This window comes from Dendropsophus ebraccatus, chromosome 2 (genome assembly GCF_027789765.1).
Source record: "Dendropsophus ebraccatus isolate aDenEbr1 chromosome 2, aDenEbr1.pat, whole genome shotgun sequence".
Classification (NCBI taxonomy): Eukaryota; Metazoa; Chordata; class Amphibia; order Anura; family Hylidae; genus Dendropsophus; species Dendropsophus ebraccatus.
Window position 1 is genome coordinate 202923879 of NC_091455.1, and position 20830 is coordinate 202944708.

The 20830-nt window shown below is 48.5% G+C and overlaps 1 protein-coding gene across 2 annotated transcripts in view; it reads right to left on the reverse strand.

Moving 5' to 3' along the window:
• The window catches only part of PTH1R (parathyroid hormone 1 receptor), a 156392-nt gene that overhangs the window by 109133 nt on the left and 26429 nt on the right, over positions 1-20830 (reverse strand). Inside the window, exon 1 of one of the 2 annotated variants that reach the window (XM_069959167.1) lies at positions 8919-8942. The exons of the other annotated variant lie outside the window; for it this stretch is intronic. The gene's annotated coding sequence lies outside the window, so the exon portion shown is untranslated. Of the gene's footprint in view, positions 1-8918; positions 8943-20830 lie in introns of those variants that run through there. 2 annotated transcript variants of the gene reach the window in all.

Genomic DNA, 20830 nt, shown 5'->3' on the forward strand with positions numbered 1-20830 from the left:
ATAGTAGTTATATTCTTGTATATAGGAGCAGTATTATAGTAGTTATATTCTTGTATATAGGGGACAGTATTATAGTAATTATATTCCTGTATATAGGAGCAGTATTATAGTACTTATATTCTTGTATATAGGGGGCAGTATTATAGTAGTTATATTCTTGTATATAGGAGCAGTATTATAGTAGTTATATTCTTGTATATAGGAGCAGTATTATAGTAGTTATATTCTTGTATATAGGGGGCAGTATTATAGTAGTTATATTCTTGTATATAGGGGGCAGTATTACAGTAATTATATTCTTGTATATAGGAGCAGTATTATAGAGGTTATATTCTTGTATATATGAGCAGTATTATAGTAGTTATATTCATGTATATTATGATAGTTGTATTCCTGTATATAGGGGGCATAGGATCCAGCTCTTCTTAGAGGACAGGGTTCTCTCCATCCTGATGGATTATAGGAGTGATTCTCAGAAGTACTTTGTTTTTATTGCTTGACTGTAAAGCAGTAACTGGAATTTTCCTGTAATTTGGTCAGACTGCCTCTTCTCCCTCTGATGTTTAATAGTCAACATAGAGAGGACAGGGAATATCGCAGGAGTTGACAGAATTTCACACTCTCTCCTGTGTGACTTCCACGGCTTTAGGCATCAATAATGAGAACATTGCGGCCTGAGTGAGGTCAGGGAAGCTTTGGTGCAGTCACAGGCTCAGTGCTGGGGATTCATTGTAGGTCCTGATCCCCTGGATACATAACAATAAAGGTGCTGTATGTATCTACTCACAAGCCCAAAAATGTTTCTTAAGGGTAAAGAAGAAATAGATGGGCCGGAAATGAAGCTCCAGGCACCGTGCTGCTCTATGAACCTTGTCTGGTCTCAGTGTGATCTATCTATGTCCTATCTACCTATCTCCTATCTATCTTCTATCTATCTATCTATCTATCTATCTATCTATCTATCTATCTATCTATCTATCTATCTATCTCCTATCTATCTATCTATCTATCTATCTCCTATCTATCTATCTATCTATCTATCTATCTATCTATCTCCTATCTACCTATCTATCTATCTCCTATCTATCTATTTATCTATCTATTTAGGAGCTCTCCCCCCATCAGGAGGTGACACGGGTTGGGGGTGGGTGGTGGGGTGGGGGTTGTGTTCATTCCCTCATTATCCTTATTCTTACATTGATCTATAAATCTGACTGAGCTGTTCGGGGGGAATCATTTCTGTGTCGGACTCTCTGTTTCATTTATTTCCCTTTAAATATTAATTTATTTGAAAAACAAAACACCAAATCCTGGAGGAAGAGGAGTAAGAGAGAAGGGGCCCCGCCTGTGCCGCCCCCTACAGCCGCTGACTGTGCCGCCCCTGTATAACAATATCAGCATTAATAGCCCCCACACTTTACAGGCTTGTCTTGCAGGAAACCCTCGGGTTCCCCCATGTCTGACCACCGACTCCTGGCTCGGCCGCTCTCTCATTTATTGACAGAGATTTTCCCTTTTTTCGTTATTTTTAACTTATTTTACACAAGGAAAGCTGTGTGTCCGCACGGAGAACGCTCCAGAATCCGCTATTCTAGGTGTGAGCTCCTGAATACAAAACACGTCCTGTCCCTTTAAATCTAAAAATTCCTCCTCTCGGAGCGGCCTCTTGTTCATTCATCAGCTTCCTATCTGCTTCTGGGAAAGCTGGGTGACAACCAATACAGAGGCTATTGGGAAGTCTCTCTATAATCCTGAAAGGCAAATCTGCCAAATACAGAAGTGATTGGGAAGAAGAGACATATCCTATCACTGAGCAGATCTGCCATTCAGGAGTCTGGGAAAGATGGATATGAACATCTCTAATGAACTCAGTCATGATGACTGTAATAGTGGTCCCCCAAACTTCCCTTATCCAGAACAGCAATCCTGCTCCCTTCTTCAGTATAACAGAGGTAGACTTGCCATTCAGGAGTCTAAGAAAGCTGTGTGACAGCGCCTGTTGATGCAAACTAGATAGCTCTGTCATTCAGGAGTCCAGAAAAGCTGAATAACAACCCTTCATGGACATATAGTTGCAGTCTTATTCTGGATCATCACAATGGATAACAGTGGGATGATAGCACGTAATTTATCACTGCATAGCTGGGTGGCTTTGCCGCTCAGGAGTCTAGGAAAGCTGGATAATCATCCGTCTGGTAGTGGTAGTCTTATTGGTGGCCACCTTACTACCAGGTACTGCTGTAAAAGGCAAGGAGTGGATTACTTCCTGGACAACTCAGTGGTTTTGCCATTCTGGAATCTGGGAAAGCTGAATAACAACTCTTGCAGATGTAGTGGTGTCTTATTAATGTGTACACTCCAGCTGGGATCCCTAGCGACGCAGTAGAAAACTGACATGTCAGTTTTCTGTGGCTGCTATTCAATGAATAGAGGCCGCAGAAAACTCTGTCAGTGCACACTATGGAGTGAGCAGCTCAGGCCGCTCACTCCATAGTGTGCAGTGGGGAGTTCTGATGCGGGCGCGCACGGATGCCCCCGCATCAGAACTCAGCGGTGCTAAAGATCATCCGGCTGGTACTACAGTACTGGCTGGGATGATCTTTTCTGAGACCGGCCGTTCTGTGACCCCGCCGGGTCACGGAACAGCCGTTCTCTTACAGAGTGTGAACATGGCCTAATGTATCAGATGTTTATAAATAAATGTAACCAGTTTCCTGTCTGTCGTACATACAGATGGAAGCTCTGCTGCAGTGACGCTTCCCTCCGATCCTCAGGTAAGGTGACGTTCACATCACAATTTTACAATCCGTCTCACTGTATCCGTTTTGGAAAATGCACAGAAAAACATGGTCAACCACGTTCTTGTGTATGTTATAAAAATTTTTTAATATAATGTCAACGGAAAACGTATCAAAACGGATGGCATACAACAACATCTGTTTTTTTTTTCAGAAAATTGATCCATTAAACAGAGAGCAAAATGGTGATGAGAACCTGGCCTTAGGCTGAGTTTACCCTACGCTTTTGCGAACCGTTTTTGCAAACAACGGACAAGAAGGATGCATTTGTGTGCCTACGTTTCTGTTTTTTCCATTGACCGTTATAATAAATAAAAAAACAGAACAAAACGCATTTGTTTTTTAAATGTACACAAAAATTTACTTGACCTTATTTTTGCGTACGTTAAAAAAACGGAGGCATTTGATCCATTTTTTTTTTTATATAATAGAAGTCAGTGGAAAAACAGATCAAAATAGAGGCACACACATGTATCTGTCTTTCCATCCTTTTGTTGCAAAAACGTAGTGTGAACCCGGCCTTACTCCTCCTGGTCATCCCAGGTTTTCATCACTACAGAGATGTACAGGAGCCTGGGAAAGTCGTTGCAAGCATGGCAGTCAGTCACCCAGCTTTCCCAGGAGGAAATACCCCGGCTGTATTGTGTGAGTGTTCGGAAGTCGCTGGCACCTGTCTTGACACACTTCCAGGCAGTAGACTTGAGCCGCCGCCAGCGTATTATTTCCCGTCCCGCGTGTAAAATGGGGGTTTGTGTGAGCGCGCCGTCAGTCTGGTGCGGATTCCTCACAGGCCTTATTCACCTCAGCCGAGGGGATTTTCTACAATGCCTGTGACCACAGCTTGGCCCAGAAGCTTCACAGCACAAGTGTTGCTCTTGGCCGCGCTCCAGGACGGGTCTTAAAACTGATGGAGTCGCTTGAACCGCATAAACTTTTCATTTACGGGTTGGGTTTCAGGCGAGGAAAGCGAACGCAGCCCCCCTCCTTTTTTTTACCAACGTCCGACCGGCCGATCTCCGCCGCCCCCTCCCCAAACACTGGCTCCGCTCCTAGAAGGAAACCTGAGAAGCTGGATAATACCAGCAAAGGCCTCAGAAATGGCCAACACATTGCGTGAACAGGTGAGCCGGCGTTCAGCGCGGTCGTAAACGGAATCTATGTGATCCATGCTTTCCTTGAATGTCTGCGGAAGGATTGCCAGGGTCCTAGATATACTGAAGAATGTCACCCAGCTTTCCCAGGCTCCTGAATGCTAAATCTGCCCATATAATAACATCTCCTATGAGTTTTGATGTTTAGAAACCTTAGAAAGCTGAGTGACCAATCCCAGCCAGAAAGATGGTCACCCAGCTTTCCCAGACTTCTGAATGGTAAACCTTCCTGGACGTATCCTGCACTTCCTACAGCTATAGAGGTTTGTTGTTCAGAAAGATGAGTGGTAAATCCTATGTTGTGTCATTGGGGGTCACACAGCTTTCCCAGGCTCCTGAATTCTAACCTACCCGTACAATAATAACATCTATCAGGATTTGGTGTTTGGGAACCTTAGAAATCTGAGTGACCAATCCCAACCAGAGAGAGGATCACCCAGCTTTTCCAGACTTCTGAATGGTAAACGTTCCTGGATGCATGTGATAACACATACAGCTGGGTACAGTGATTACAGTGATACACCTATGTAGGTTTGTTGTTTAGGAAGCTGGGAAAGATGAGTGGTAAATCCCACATTATGTCATTGCGTGGTGTCCCACCACTGGTGTTGCTATGGGTTACACCCTTCGTAAAAGCCTGTACTTATTGTTAGTGAGTGGTGATAAAGGTAGTGATAAAGTTTCGCCACTAGATGTCGCTGTATTTGGTATATGTACTCAGATGCTGCACGGCTGAAGTGTATAAAGGGTTATTGTTTGTGTGTCACATGGATCTGTGAACCTATGGGAATCTTTTCTTCTTCTGTCCTATCACCTCTTTACTTTTTACTATTGCACTCTTCACCCACTCACAGCGCACTTTAGACACGCTGAGGAGGGAAGTCACATGGGTAGAGGAAGTGCAGGAGTCTTTTGAGCTGGACATTGTAGAGGAAGGACACAAGCTAGACAGCTCTCTACAGTGGTCCCTCTCGGGTCCTGGCCCTCTGCCAGGTCACCCTGCTCTCAAGAAGGTCAGTCTTAGTCAGGTCCCTGTATGGGTAGGGAGCAAGACAGGACACAGCTAACAGTTTCTCCTCAGTTTACTCTACACAACACCATGCAGTGTTAAAGCCCTTACAGGAGAGGACAAGTCAGAGACAACCTCAACCCAAGCCGTGGACTAGGAGAGTCACAGAGCAGGACAGTATCCACAGACAGCAGTAAGCTAGGAACTGATCCGGATAGAGCAAAGTTGCTAAGAGCCTAGGAACTCTATCTTGCAGTGCAGTTGTCAGCAGGGAACCCTCAACATTCCACTTATCCCTGGTAACAAGGTTTGGGGCTTGTGTCACCCTCATAGGATGGGTCACCCGACACTGGTGGTAAAGGAAGATCCCAGCACTCACCAATTATAAGTGTTCTTATTTATTGAAGTGTCATATAGTACAGCTACAAACAGGAGGACCTGGCATTTCGGCTCATGGCCTTCACGAGCTGAAACGCTGCGTCCTCCTGTTTGTACCTGTACTATATGACACTTCAATAAATAAGAACACTTATAATTGGTGAGTGCTGGGATCTTCCTTTACTATTTGCTGGGACCAGTTCCGACCACGAGCATCACCCCGCTACAGAGTTACACAACCTAACACTGGTGGGCATTAGGTGGTGTGAAGACCCAAAGGTCAGTACACGGGCACAAGTACTCTCTTTTTCTTTTAATTATTTGTCTCTCAACACGCTACTCAGTCAGAACAACAGTAGAGCTCACAGAGCAAACTCCTGGGATGTTTTTTTAGTTTTGTCACATGTTCAGGTTTTAAGTGCCAAATGTGGCAAAATAAAGACTAAATCCAGATTTTTTTAAACAATCTAAGTAAAAAATAAAATCAAACCCAATAAAAAGCTTCTCTTCCCGTTCACACCAGACTAGAGAGTATAGCGCCCCCTACTGATGAGAGCGGTGTTGTGCGGCAGATTGTGGTGTATACAGGGCGGTGCGGTGTGTAACGCGTCTGTCATCCCTCTGGTTTCCTGGTTACACTCAGCGCTGACACAAAAACATCCAAAAATATCTCCAGAAAGATCTCCAGCAAATAGAGAAGAAACATCCCAGGGAGGCGTCATATCTCAGACATGAAACAGACAAATCCTTATCACCCCCGATCCATCAGCGCGACATTCCAGATGAAATCCCCAGACGCTTAATGTACCGCACAACCGAGATTTACCGGTTATCACAAATATAAGCACAAGTATAAATAAGATAAGAAGGAAGAACGAGACGTATGAACCGCAACGTCTGATGTGCATAGAAAATACTAAGATAAGGGCATCGGGTCTATTACTGCAGTCAGCTCCAGAGCTGCACTCACTATTCTGCTGTTACATCATGTCTCATCCTCCAGAGCTGCACTCACTATTCTGCTGTTACATCATGTCTCATCCTCCAGAGCTGCACTCACTATTCTGCTGTTACATCATGTCTCATCCTCCAGAGCTGCACTCACTATTCTGCTGTTACATCGTGTCTCATCCTCCAGAGCTGCACTCACTATTCTGCTGTTACATCATGTCTCATCCTCCAGAGCTGCACTCACTATTCTGCTGTTACATCATGTCTCATCCTCCAGAGCTGCACTCACTATTCTGCTGTTACATCATGTCTTATCCTCCAGAGCTGCACTCACTATTCTGCTGTTACATCATGTCTCATCCTCCAGAGCTGCACTCACTATTCTGCTGTTACATCATGTCTTATCCTCCAGAGCTGCGGTCGTTATTCTGCTGTGACATCACGTCTCATGCTCTAGAGCTGCACTCACTATTCTGCTGTTACATCATGTCTTTATACAGTAGTTACCTCCAGAGCTGCACTTGCTATTCTGCTGATACTTCATAAACAGCACCTCTGCAGCTATAATCACTATTCTGCTGTTACATTGTTACATCATGTCTTATCCTCCAGAGCTGCACTCACTATTCTGTTGTTACATCAGGTTTTATCCTGCAGAGCAGCACTCACTTTTCTGCTTACATCATGTCACCTCAGGAGCTGCACTCATTATGCTGTTGCTACATCAGGTCTTATCCTTCAGTCCCCTCTGGAGCTGAACTCAGTGTTCTGCTGTTACATTATACATTCTATTTACAACCAGGAAAGCAGCAAAATTGGGAATATCCAGAATATAGAAATGTGAATTGTGCTCTGTTAGCTCTCAGGCTGTATGACTTTTTCCTCTCCCTGCTGCCCCCTAGTGGCCCTTCTCTGCTGTAGTGAATTTTGGGGGATGTAGTGTTTCCTCCCCAGGTTTTCGCTTAGAATATTTCCAGACTTTCCATATTATTATTATTATTTTGTTAGTTCCTCTTGTTATTCCTCTTTACTCGGATCATCCGGGACCTGACTCCAGGATCACTGGCCTCATGACTGGTTATACTGGTATTTGTGTTCTTGTCCCAGTCAAGAGGTGAAGTTTCCTGGATCTTCCCATCAGAATAAGACAAGAGGAACATTTACAGGATTGACGCCCGGTGTCAGCTGCCCTTCCCCCGCTGCCCCATCCGCTCGGACACAATAAGGGGCTGATTGTACGGGTGACCTGGGATTTGCAGATATCTCCGCTATGTTCTGTCTCCTGTTGTTGTTTATGATATTAAGATGCAGAAATGTGCAGATCATTGTAATAATCAGATGATACAACAGGCAGGAGCGGGGACAGGAGCGCAGAGTTGGGGGAGCGTGGAAATGGGGGAGAGGAGAGCGGAACTGGGGGAGCGGGAGAGGAGCGCAGAATCAGGGGAGTGCGGAACTGGGGGAGCAGGGAGAGGAGTGCGGAATAGGGGGAGCGGGGAGAGAAGCACAAAATCGGGGGAGCAGAGAGAGGAGTGCGGAAGCAGGGGAGCAGGGACAGGAGCACGGAATCATGGGAGCGGGGAGAGGAGCGCGGAACCAGGGGAGCAGGGAGAGGAGCGCAGAACCAGGGGAGCAGGGAGAGGAGCGCAGAACTGAGGATTGGGGAGAGAAGCGCAGAATCAGGGGAGCGGGGAGAGGAGCGCAGAATCAGGGGAGCGCGGCACTGGGGAGCAGGGAGAGGAGCGTGGAATCTGGAGAGCAGGGAGAGAAGCGCAAATTTAGGGGTGCGGGGAGAGGAGCGCAGAATTGGGGGAGCAGGGAGAAGAGCGCGGAACTGGTGGATCGGGGAGAGGAGCGCAGAGTTTGGGGAGCGTGGAAATGGGGGAGAGGAGAGCGGAACTGGTGGAGCGGGAGAGGAGCGCGGAACTGGGGGAGAAGGGAGAGGAGTGCAGCATCGGGGGAGCTGGGAGAGGAGTGCGGAACCAGGGGAGCAGGAATAGGAGCAGGGAATCGGGGAAGCGGGGAGAGGAGCGCGGAATTGGGGCAGCAGGGAGAGGAGTGCAGAATCAGGGGTGCATGGAGTCGGGGGAGAGGAGCGTGGAACCTGAGGAGCAGGGAGAGGAGCCACTCACCACTATAGATTAAACAATCCTGTTATAGAGTATCTGGACCATGTGACTTAGGATGAAACATTGTATCCATTCTGTTGTCAGCTTTGACTGGTGTTGCCCTTTAAGGACTAGTAGCCCCCGTGCAGCTGCCCCCTTCCCTCTATAAGCATCTGTTGTGAGTTCACATGTGGCGGTATCATAGATTACACGATCTGGTTTGGCTTCTCTTTCTCTCACAGCTTTAAAGTCGCAGCCAAACCTGTAATAAATGGGGGGTTTGTGTGCGGCGGTGGCAGCGTTACGTACATAACCCTATATACATAGGCGGCTGGCGGGCGGCTCATAACACAATGTTCTGCAGAACGTCCATATCTCACCACTAATGGCGGCTTCAACATAAAGACCGGCTACGAAATTGCTGCCTGCGCTGAGAAGTAAGATCTGGGGTCAGATTCCTTAGGGGCGATGGGAATGCAGCTGGGGTATTCTGCGGCCCTCTCATCCTCCACCCTATAGTTACCCTCGGAATCAGCCGGGCCCTCCATCATCATCATCATCATCATCAGTGTGTGGCGGAACCACCAGGAGGGCCGTCAGGTTCCCAGAGTCCGACATGCTGCAAAGATTCAGATGTTTTGTAAATTTTAGAATTTCTGTAGTTTTATACTTTATTATTATTAGTTTTTGTACAAAATCTTTAATTATAGACGACGCACACGAGTCTGGTGTCTGTGGGGGCTCAGGTATATAGGGAGACAGATGGGGGGGCTCAGGTATATAAGGAGACAGGTGGGGGCTCAGGTATATAGGGAGACAGATGGGGGGGCTCAGCTATATAAGGAGACAGGTGGGGGCTCAGGTATATAGGGAGACAGATGGGGGGGCTCAGGTATATAAGGAGACAGGTGGGGGCTCAGCTATATAAGGAGACAGGTGGGGGGGCTCAGGTATATAGGGAGACAGATGGGGGCTCAGGTATATAGGGAGACAGAGGGGGGGGCTCAGCTATAGAAGGAGACAGGTGGGGGCTCAGCTATATAAGGAGACAGGTGGGGGGCTCAGCTATATAAGAAGACAGGTGGGGGCTCAGCTATATAAGGAGACAGGTGGGGGGGGCTCAGGTATATAAGGAGACAGGTGGGGGGCTCAGCTATATAAGGAGACAGGTGGGGGGCTCAGGTATATAAGAAGACAGGTGGGGGGCTCAGGTATATAAGAAGACAGGTGGGGGGGCTCAGGTATATAGGGAGACAGATGGGGGGTCTCAGCTATATAAGGAGACAGGTGGGGGCTCAGGTATATAGGGAGACAGATGGGGGGGCTCAGGTATATAAGGAGACAGGTGGGGGCTCAGCTATATAAGGAGACAGGTGGGGGGGCTCAGGTATATAGGGAGACAGATGGGGGCTCAGGTATATAGGGAGACAGATGGGGGGGCTCAGCTATAGAAGGAGACAGGTGGGGGCTCAGCTATATAAGGAGACAGGTGGGGGGCTCAGCTATATAAGAAGACAGGTGGGGGCTCAGCTATATAAGGAGACAGGTGGGGGGCTCAGGTATATAAGAAGACAGGTGGGGGGCTCAGGTATATAAGAAGACAGGTGGGGGGGCTCAGGTATATAGGGAGACAGATGGGGGGTCTCAGCTATATAAGGAGACAGGTGGGGGGGCTCAGGTATATAAGGAGACAGGTCGGGGGCTCAGCTATATAAGGAGACAGGTGGGGGGCTCAGCTATATAAGAAGACAGGTGGGGGGCTCAGCTATATAAGGAGACAGGTGGGGGGCTCATCTATATAAGGAGACAGGTGGGGGGGCTCAGGTATATAAGGAGACAGATGGGGGGCTCAGCTATATAAGGAGACAGATGGGGGGCTCAGGTATATAAGGAGACAGGTGGGGGGCTCATCTATATAAGGAGACAGGTGGGGGGCTCATCTATATAAGGAGACAGGTGGGGGGGCTCAGGTATATAAGGAGACAGGTGGGGGGCTCAGCTATATAAGGAGACAGGTGGGGGGCTCAGGTATATAAGAAGACAGGTGGGGGGGCTCAGGTATATAGGGAGACAGATGGGGGGTCTCAGCTATATAAGGAGACAGGTGGGGGGCTCATCTATATAAGGAGACAGGTGGGGGCTCAGCTATATAAGGAGACAGGTGGGGGGCTCAGCTATATAAGGAGACAGGTGGGGGGCTCAGCTATATAAGGAGACAGGTGGGGGGCTCAGCTATATAAGGAGACAGGTGGGGGGCTCAGCTATATAAGGAGACAGGTGGGGGGGCTCAGCTATATAAGGAGACAGGTGGGGGGCTCAGCTATATAAGGAGACAGGTGGGGGGGCTCAGCTATATAAGGAGACAGATGGGGGGCTTAAGTATATAAGGAGACAGGTGGGGGGCTCAGCTATATAAGGAGACAGGTGGGGGGGCTCAGCTATATAAGGAGACAGATGGGGGGCTTAAGTATATAAAGAGACAGGTGGGGGGCTCCTCTGTATATAAGAGGACAGGTGGGGGGCTCAGCTATATAAGAGGACAGGTGGGGGGGCTCAGGTATATAAGGAGACAGATGGGGGGGCTCAGGTATATAAGGAGACAGGTGGGGGGGCTCAGGTATATGAGGAGACAGGTGGGGGGCTCAGGTATATAAAGAGACAGGTGGGGGGGTCAGGTATATAAGGAGACAGGTGGGGGGGGCTTAGCTATATAAGGAGACAGGTGGGGGGCTCAGCTATATAAGGAGACAGGTGGGGGGCTCAGCTATATAAGGAGACAGGTGGGGGGCTCAGCTATAGAAGGAGACAGGTGGGGGGCTCAGGTATATAGGGAGACAGATGGGGGGTCTCAGCTATATAAGGAGACAGGTGGGGGGGGGCTCAGCTATATAAGAAGACAGGTGGGGGGGGGCTCAGGTATATAAGGAGACAGGTGGGGGGCTCAGCTATATAAGGAGACAGGTGGGGGGCTCAGCTATAGAAGGAGACAGGTGGGGGGCTCAGCTATATAAGAAGACAGGTGGGGGGCTCAGGTATATAAGGAGACAGATGGGGGGTCTCAGCTATATAAGGAGACAGGTGGGGGGGGGGCTCAGCTATATAAGAAGACAGGTGGGGGGGGCTCAGGTATATAAGGAGACAGGTGGGGGGCTCAGCTATAGAAGGAGACAGGTGGGGGGCTCAGCTATATAAGGAGACAGGTGGGGGGGCTCAGCTATATAAGGAGACAGGTGGGGGGGGGGCTCAGCTATATAAGGAGACAGGTGGGGGGGGCTCAGCTATATAAGGAGACAGGTGGGGGGCTCAGCTATATAAGGAGACAGGTGGGGGGCTCCTCTGTATATAAGAAGACAGGTGGGGGGCTCAGCTATATAAGGAGACAGGTGGGGGGCTCAGCTATATAAGGAGACAGGTGGGGGGCTCAGGTATATAAGAAGACAGGTGGGGGGGCTCAGGTATATAGGGAGACAGATGGGGGGCTCAGCTATATAAGGAGACAGGGGGGGGGCTCCTCTGTATATAAGAAGACAGGTGGGGGGCTCAGCTATATAAGGAGACAGGTGGGGGGGGCTCAGCTATATAAGGAGAAAGGTGGGGGGCTCAGCTATATAAGGAGACAGGTGGGGGGCTCCTCTGTATATAAGAAGACAGGTGGGGGGCTCAGCTATATAAGGAGACAGGTGGGGGGGGCTCAGCTATATAAGGAGAAAGGTGGGGGGCTCAGCTATATAAGAAGACAGATGGGGGGCTCAGCTATATAAGAAGACAGATGGGGGGCTCAGCTATAGAAGGAGACAGGTGGGGGCTCAGCTATAGAAGGAGACAGGTGGGGGCTCAGCTATAGAAGGAGACAGGTGGGGGCTCAGCTATAGAAGGAGACAGGTGGGGGCTCAGGTATATAAGGAGACAGGTGGGGGGGGCTCAGCTATATAAGGAGACAGGTGGGGGGCTCAGCTATATAAGAAGACAGATGGGGGGCTCAGCTATAGAAGGAGACAGGTGGGGGCTCAGGTATATAAGGAGACAGGTGGGGGGCTCATCTATATAAGGAGACAGGTGGGGGGGCTCAGGTATATAAGGAGACAGGTGGGGGGCTCCTCTGTATATAAGAAGACAGGTGGGGGGCTCAGCTATATAAGAAGACAGGTGGGGGTTCAGCTATATAAGGAGACAGGTGGGGGCTCAGCTATATAAGGAGACAGATGGGGGGCTCAGGTATATAAGGAGACAGGTGGGGGGCTCAGCTATATAAGAAGACAGGTGGGGGCTCAGCTATATAAGGAGACAGGTGGGGGGCTTCTCTGTATATAAGAAGACAGGTGGGGGCTCAGCTATAGAAGAAGATGAGGGGCTCAGGTATATAAGGAGACAGGTGGGGGGCTCAGCTATATAAGGAGACAGGTGGGGGCTCAGCTATATAAGGAGACAGGTGGGGGCTCAGCTATATAAGGAGACAGGTGGGGGGGCTCAGCTATATAAGGAGACAGATGGGGGGCTCAGCTATATAAGGAGACAGATGGGGGGCTCAGCTATATAAGAAGACAGGTGGGGGCTCAGCTATAGAAGGAGACAGGTGGGGGGGCTCAGCTATATAAGGAGACAGGTGGGGGGCTCAGCTATATAAGAAGACAGGTGGGGGCTCAGCTATAGAAGGAGACAGGTGGGGGGGCTCAGCTATAGAAGGAGACAGGTGGGGGCTCAGGTATATAAGGAGACAGGTGGGGGGCTCATCTATATAAGGAGACAGGTGGGGGCTCAGCTATATAAGGAGACAGGTGGGGGCTCAGGTATATAAGAAGACAGGTGGGGGCTCAGCTATAGAAGGAGACAGGTGGGGGCTCAGGTATATAAGAAGACAGGTGGGGGGCTCAGCTATAGAAGGAGACAGGTGGGGGCTCAGCTATATAAGAAGACAGGTGGGGGCTCAGGTATATAAGAAGACAGGTGGGGGCTCAGGTATATAAGAAGACAGGTGGGGGGGCTCAGCTATATAAGAAGACAGGTGGGGGCTCAGGTATATAAGAAGACAGGTGGGGGCTCAGCTATAGAAGGAGACAGGTGGGGGCTCAGCTATAGAAGGAGACAGGTGGGGGCTCAGGTATATAAGAAGACAGGTGGGGGCTCAGCTATATAAGAAGACAGGTGGGGGCTCAGCTATAGAAGGAGACAGGTGGGGGCTCAGGTATATAAGAAGACAGGTGGGGGCTCAGGTATATAAGAAGACAGGTGGGGGCTCAGGTATATAAGAAGACAGGTGGGGGCTCAGGTAAATAAGAAGACAGGTGGGGGGGGCTCAGCTACAGAAGAAGACAGTTGGGGGGCTCCTTTTATATAAAAAGAATTAAAAATTAAAATTTACATTTTATGTAAAAAATATAAAAAAAAAAAAGTGGGGGGAGGAGGAGGTCAGTTTTAGACTTTATAGTAAGATGCTTTTCCATGTTAGAGGACATAACGTAACGCAGCAGAACATGGGGATGGACCAATAGGGGAGAGGCTCCTGCTGATGTCATCAATCTTATCTGTTCTCATGAGGTCACTCGCACAGATGACATCATAGAGAACCCAGCAGGATGTGTCCATCAACCGACATATTTGGCAAGAAAATATTTGCTCACGAAGCGCTGGCAGAGGTTACAGGATCGCGGCACAGTGCGAGGACCCGGCCGCTCGCTTCTTACGTCTTTTATTTAGAGGGTTTTGTGAGTCAGAAAGAAGCCTATTAAAAGGAGCGGCCCGGGCCCTAAAGTGTTAACCCTGCAGCAACAGAAGAGCCAGTGTGCTGAACTATTTACCCAGAGATGGACGCTGCACATCCACAGTGAACTCAGTCAGTCCGCACCGACAGCCCCAACTCCAGAGCACATGACAAATTACAGAACGGGGCCGGGAGAAGTCCATGTCTCAGGTGGAGGAAGATTATAAAAACAAACAGATTTTATTTTTATAATTATAACTGTCAAGTATGTAGAAAGAAAGAGGAGAGAGGAGGGATATGCAGCTTCTCTCTACATACTGCATGCTGTGAGAGGGGAGAGGAGGGAGATTCAGATGTAGCTTCTTTCTACATACTGCATGCTGTGAGAGGGGAATGGAGGGAGATGCAGCTTCCCTTTAAATACTGCATGCTGTAAGAGGGGAATGGAGGGAGATGCAGCTTCTCTTTACATACTGCATGCTGTAAGAGGGGAATGGAGGGAGATGCAGCTTCTCTTTACATACTGCATGCTGTAAGAGGGGAGGGATATTCAGCTGCAGCTTCTCTACACACTGCATGCTGTGAGAGGGGGGAGATGCTGTAGCTTCTCTCTGTATACTGCATGCTGTAAGAGGGGAGAGGAGGTAGATGCAGCTGCAGCATCTTTCTATATACTACATGCTGTGGGAGGGAAGGGAGGTGCAGTTGCAGTTTCTCTCTTCATTCTGCATACTGTGAGAGGGAAGAGGAGGAAGATGCAGCATCTCTACATACTGCATGCTGTGAGAGGGGGAGATGCAGCTGTAGCTTCTCTCTGCATACTGCATGCTGTGAGAGGGGAGAGGAGGAAGATGCAGCTGCAGCTTCTTTCTATCTTTCTATATACTACATGCTGTGGGAGGGAAGGGAGGTGCAGTTGCATCTTCTCTCTTCAAGCTGCGTTCACACTACGTATATTTCAGTCAGTATATGTATATTTCAGTCTGTATATTTTAGTCAGTATTGCAACCAAAACCAGGAGTGGATTAAAAACACAGAAAGGATCTGTTCACATAATGTTGTAATTGAGTGGATGGCCGCCATTTAATGGCAAATATTTGCTGTTATTTTAAAACAACGGCTGTTATATTGAAATAATGGCAGTTATTTACTGTTATATGGCGGCCATCCACTCAATTTCACCATTGTGTGAACAGAGCCTTTCTGTGTTTTTAATCCACTCATGGTTTTGGTTGCAATACTGACTGAAATATACTGGTTGAAATATACATAGTGTGAACGCAGCCTTATACTGCATACTGTGACAGGGGAGAGGAGGGAGATGCAGCTGCAGTTTCTCTCTACATACTGCATGCTGCGAGAGGGAAGAGGAGGGAGATGCAGCATCTCTACATATTGCATGCTGTGAGAGGGGAGAGGAGGGAGATGCAGCTGCAACCTCTCTCCATACTGCATGCTAGGAAAGTGGAGAGGGATCAGCACGAGGACACATCTGATTGACAGCACAGCTCTGACATCCCACCATGAAGTGTCCGCCCACTCAGCACTGTTACTATAGATTAGGTACCTCTGAAGTTCACTTGTGGGTGGGGAGGAAGAGATATTCCTTTCTATAAGGAGGTGATGAGGGAAGAAGTGGGACCCTCATAGAATGGAAACCCTCCAACTGCTCCCTCACCCACGGCCTGAAAGTAGTGACGTAAGCACCAGGTTGTGATGTCACAAAGATCTGCAGCTGCTGGGATAAATGGATGATGCAACTGTGCCAGGACAGGGGTGGATGGGGGGAGGGGTGCCCTCTTATGACGTCCCTGTCACTTGGACAAAGGACACCTTCTGGGACCTAGCGTCCTTTCACGTCACTTCACCAGCTTTCCCATAAGACACCACACCCCTAACATGACATCATTGTATGACATCACTGCTTCTCATTATGAGCGGACATCATGTGATCATTTGCTAAGTTTATTTTTACTCTTGAAGTCTTTTCTCTATTTTTAGCACAAGAAGAATTTTTCTTTCATCAAAGAAGCTTTTAGTGCCCGACCACATCAGGCAGCGAGGGAGCTCTGCACGTGTGGCCAAGATGTCTTCACATGTTCTGCTGTCTGAGCTCCACACTACGGGCTGAGACGTCTTCTCATGTTCTTGTGTCTGAGCCCTACACGAGGGGCTGAAATGTCTTCTCATGTTCTTGTGTCTGAGCTCCGCACTACAGGCGGAGACGTCTTCACATGTTCTGCGGTCTGACTTCCATGCGAAAGGCTGAGATGTCTTCATGTGTTCTCATGTCTGAGCTCTACACTAAAGACTGAGATGTTTTCTCATGCTCTGGTGTCTGAGCTCCGCACTACAGGCTGAGACATCTTCTCATGTTCTGGTGTCTGAGCTCTACCCTAAAGGCTGAGACGTCTTCTCATGTTCTTGTGTCTGAGATCTACACAAAAGGCTAAAATGTCTTCTCATGTTCTGATGTCTGAGCTCTACCCTAAAAGCTGAGATGTCTTCACATGTTCTGGTGTCTGAGCTCCATGCGAGAGGCTGAGACGTTTTCTTATGTTCTGGTGTCTGAGCCCTACACGAGAGGCTGAGACGTCTTCACATGTTCTGATGTCTGAGCTCTACACGATAGGTTGAGGCATCTTCATAGTTCTGGTGTCTGATCTCCATGCGAGAGGCTGAGACGTCTTCACATGTTCTGGTGTCTGAGCTCCGCACTATAGGCTGAGACATCTCATGTTCTGATGTCTGATCTCCATGCGAGAGGCTGAGACGTCTTCACATGTTCTGGTGTCTGAGCTCCGCACTATAGGCTGAGACGTCTTCTCATGTTCTGGTGCCTGAGCTCTACCCTAAAGGCTGAGATGTCTTCTCATGTTCTGGTGTCTGAGCCCTACACGAGAGGCCTAGACATCTTCTCATGTTCTTGTGTCTGAGCCCTACACAAGAGGCTGAAATATTCGAATGTTCGATATTCGTATGAATATCTCCCGAATATTCGAATATTTAATTGAATATTTGATCCCATTAAAGTCTATGGGAACATGTATTCGATTATTGAAAAACATCTATTCGACCACTTGGAGGTAAAAACCGGAAGCTGGGGGATTTTAATGCTTATCGAATATTCGGCGAACTATTCGATAATATTCGATAGATCAAATACCTTACTATTCGATCGAATATCTATTAGATCGAACAGTATTCGCTCATCACTATCTATTCGATCGAACAGTATTCGCTCATCACTAGTCTTCTCATGTTCTGGTGTCTGAGCCCTACACGAGAGGCTTCACATGTTCTGGTGTCTGAGCTCCATGCGAGAGGCTGAGACGTCTTCTCATGTTCTGGTGTCTGAGCCCTACACGAGAGGCTGAGACGTCTTCTCATGTTCTGGTGTCTGAGCCCTACACGAGAGGCTGAGACGTCTTCTCATGTTCTGGTGTCTGAGCTCTACACGAGAGGCTGAGACGTCTTCTCATGTTCTGGTGTCTGAGCCCTACACGAGAGGCTGAGACGTCTTCTCATGTTCTGGTGTCTGAGCTCTACACGAGAGGCTTAGACATTTTCTCATGTTCTGATGTCTGAGATCTACACGAGAGGCTGAGACGTCTTCACATGTTCTGGTGTCTAAGCTCTACATTACAGGCTAAGACGTCTTCTCATGTTCTGGTGTCTACTATATGGGAGGATTCTGGAGCAGATTACGTACAGCCGGTGACACAAGGGGATTTCTGATTCCAAAAATATTTAATGAGGAGACAAAGCGCCGTCCCGGAACCAGCACATTCCTATCTAATAAAGAATAAGGGAAAAAAACTCACTCGTGAGCAGTACTGTGCCGCGTCTTCAAGTCTTGGTCAGGGTGGGGGCAGGGCAGCTGTTCTGAAGCTCCATCAGTTACAGCAGATGTCACTTCTTTTTTGCACAGTTCACTGTTTCCCATTGAAATCAATGAGCGATGGTGATGTGTGGACTGTGGACTGTGACTTGTAATTTGGTGTGGTCAGAAACCTGGTGGTTAATGCCTGTGTGAACATTCATGTATACATAAAGAGTAACTCCACCTATACATATAATGTATTTACACGTATACATAAAAATAACTCCACCTATAAATAAGGCTAACCCCACCTATACATACAGTGTAGTTACATAGGGCATAACTCTTCATACACATAACTCCACCCACATACAGTATATGATGTAACTCCACCTACACACACTATAACAGTGTTGCAGATTTACGTTACAGAATCTCTGCCGCTGCCATCTCCCTGTGTGGGTGGCTGCTATATCAAACCATGGGCACCATGAGCCGATACCTAATAGAAGCAGAGCACCTGTGGGCACCAGAAGCCGATAACTGAGAGGAGCAGAGCACCTGTGGGCACCAGAAGCCGATAACTGAGAGGAGCAGAGCATCTGTGGGCACCAGGAGCCGATAACTGAGAGGATTAGAGCATCTAAGGGCACGAGGAGCAGATAACTGAGAACAGCAGAGCATCTGTGGGCACCAGGAGCCAATATCTGAGAGTATCAGAGCGTCTGTGGGCACCAGGAGCCGATACCTGAGAGGCGCAAAGCATCTGTGGGTACCAGGAGCCGATACCTGAGAAGAGCAGAGCATCTGTGGGCACCAGGAGCCGATACCTGAGAACAGCAGAGCATCTGTGGGCACCAGGAGCGATACCTGAGAGGATCAGAGCGTCTGTGGGCACCAGGAGCCGATACCTGAGAACAGCAGAGTGTCTGTGGGCACCAGGAGCCGATACCTGAGAGCAGCAGAGTGTCTGTGGGTACCAGGAGCCGATACCTGAGAGGATCAGAGCGTCTGTGGGCACCAGGAGCCGATACCTGAGAACAGCAGAGCATCTATGGGCACCAGGAGCCGATACCTGAGAACAACAGAGCTTCTGTGGGTACCAGGAGCCGATACCTGAGAACAGCAGAGCCTCTGTGGGCACCAGGAGCCGATACCTGAGAGGATCAGAGAACCTGTGGGCACCAGGAGCCGATACCTGAGAAAAGCAAAAAAATCTGTGGGCACCAGGAGCCAATACCAGAGAGGATTAGAGCATCTGTGGGCACCAGGAGCTGATACCTGAGAGGATTAGAGCATCTGTGGGCACCAGGAGCCGATATCTGAGAGGCGCAAAGCATCTGTGGGCACCAGGAACCGATACCTGAGAACAGCAGAGCATCTGTGGGCACCAGAAGCTGATAATAGAGAAAAGCAGAGTGTCTGCGGGCACCAGGAGCCGATACCTGTGAGGAGCAGAGCATCTGTGGGCACCAGGTACTCACACCACCGTTCCTGCAATCTCCACACTCCGTGGATCCGTTCTGCCTTTTTTTTGGGCTTTTTCCCTCCAAATATTTTGGCGTGAATTGTTGTGGTAATTCCCGCCAGCCTCGGAGATGACCGCTCTTCGTACATTCACTCCTTGTGGAAGACATTAAAATAACAGCACAATGCAAAAAGTAAAAAGTGGAAACACATGAGGCGATGGCGGCTCTGGAGCTCATTACGCTTGTTGGATTGTTGGGGCCAAACTTCTCGTTTTATGGTTTCTAAAACTATTTTAATATAAGAACAAGAGAACAAACCCCCCTCCCCCACCCAGAGCCGGTGTACCCCCCTCACTGCGGGTGAAGTTCCCATGAAAAAGTTACTGTCCCTTAAAGGGCAACTCCACTGCAGTCAGTACACAAAGTAGTATCAGTACTGCAGGCAGACAGTGATATACTATATACAACCATACAGAAAGACATACTGCACAGTATACAACAATTTACACTGGAGACGTGATCAGAGCTGTGCAGTAGATCTCCTCCTGTGCTGAACAGACATGTTTATTGTTATACAGTAGATCTCCTGTGCTGCACAGACAAGTTTATTGCTATACAGTAGATCTCCTCCTGTGCTGCACAGACATGTTTACTGCTATACAGTAGATCTCCTCCTGTGCTGCACAGACGTGTTTATTGCTATACAGTAGATCTCCTCCTCTGCTGCACAGACAATTTCAGAGCTGTACAGTTGATCTCTTGTGCTGCACAGGCGTGTTCAGTGTTGTACAGTAGATCTCCTCCTGTGCTGCACAGACCTGTTTAGAGCTGTACAGTAGATCTCCTCCTGTACAGATCTCCTCCTGTGCTGCACAGACAAGTTCAGAGCTGTACAGTAGATCTCTTCCTGTGCTGCACAGACCTGTTCACTGCTGTACAGTAGATCTCCTCCTGTAAGTAGATCTCCTCCTGTGCTGCACAGACAAGTTCAGAGCTGTACAGTAGATCTCCTCCTGTACAGTAGATCTCCTCCTGTGCTGCACAGACAAGTTCAGAGCTGTGCAGTAGATCTCCTCTTGTACAGTAGATCTCCTCCTGTGCTGCACAGACAAGTTCAGAGCTGTACAGTAGATCTCCTCCTGTAAGTAGATCTCCTCCTGTGCTGCACAGACAAGTTCAGAGATGTACAGTAAATCTCCTCCTGTGCTGCACAGACCTGTTCAGACCTGTACAGTAGATCTCCTCCTGTACAGTAGATCTCCTTCTGTGCTGTTCAGAGCTGTATAGTAGATCTCCTCCTGTGCTGCACAGACCTGTTCAGAGCTGTATAGTAGATCTCCTCCTGTGCTGCACAGACCTGTTCAGAGCTGTATAGTAGATCTCCTCCTGTGCTGCACAGACCTGTTCAGAGCTGTATAGTAGATCTCTTCCTGTGCTGCACAGAC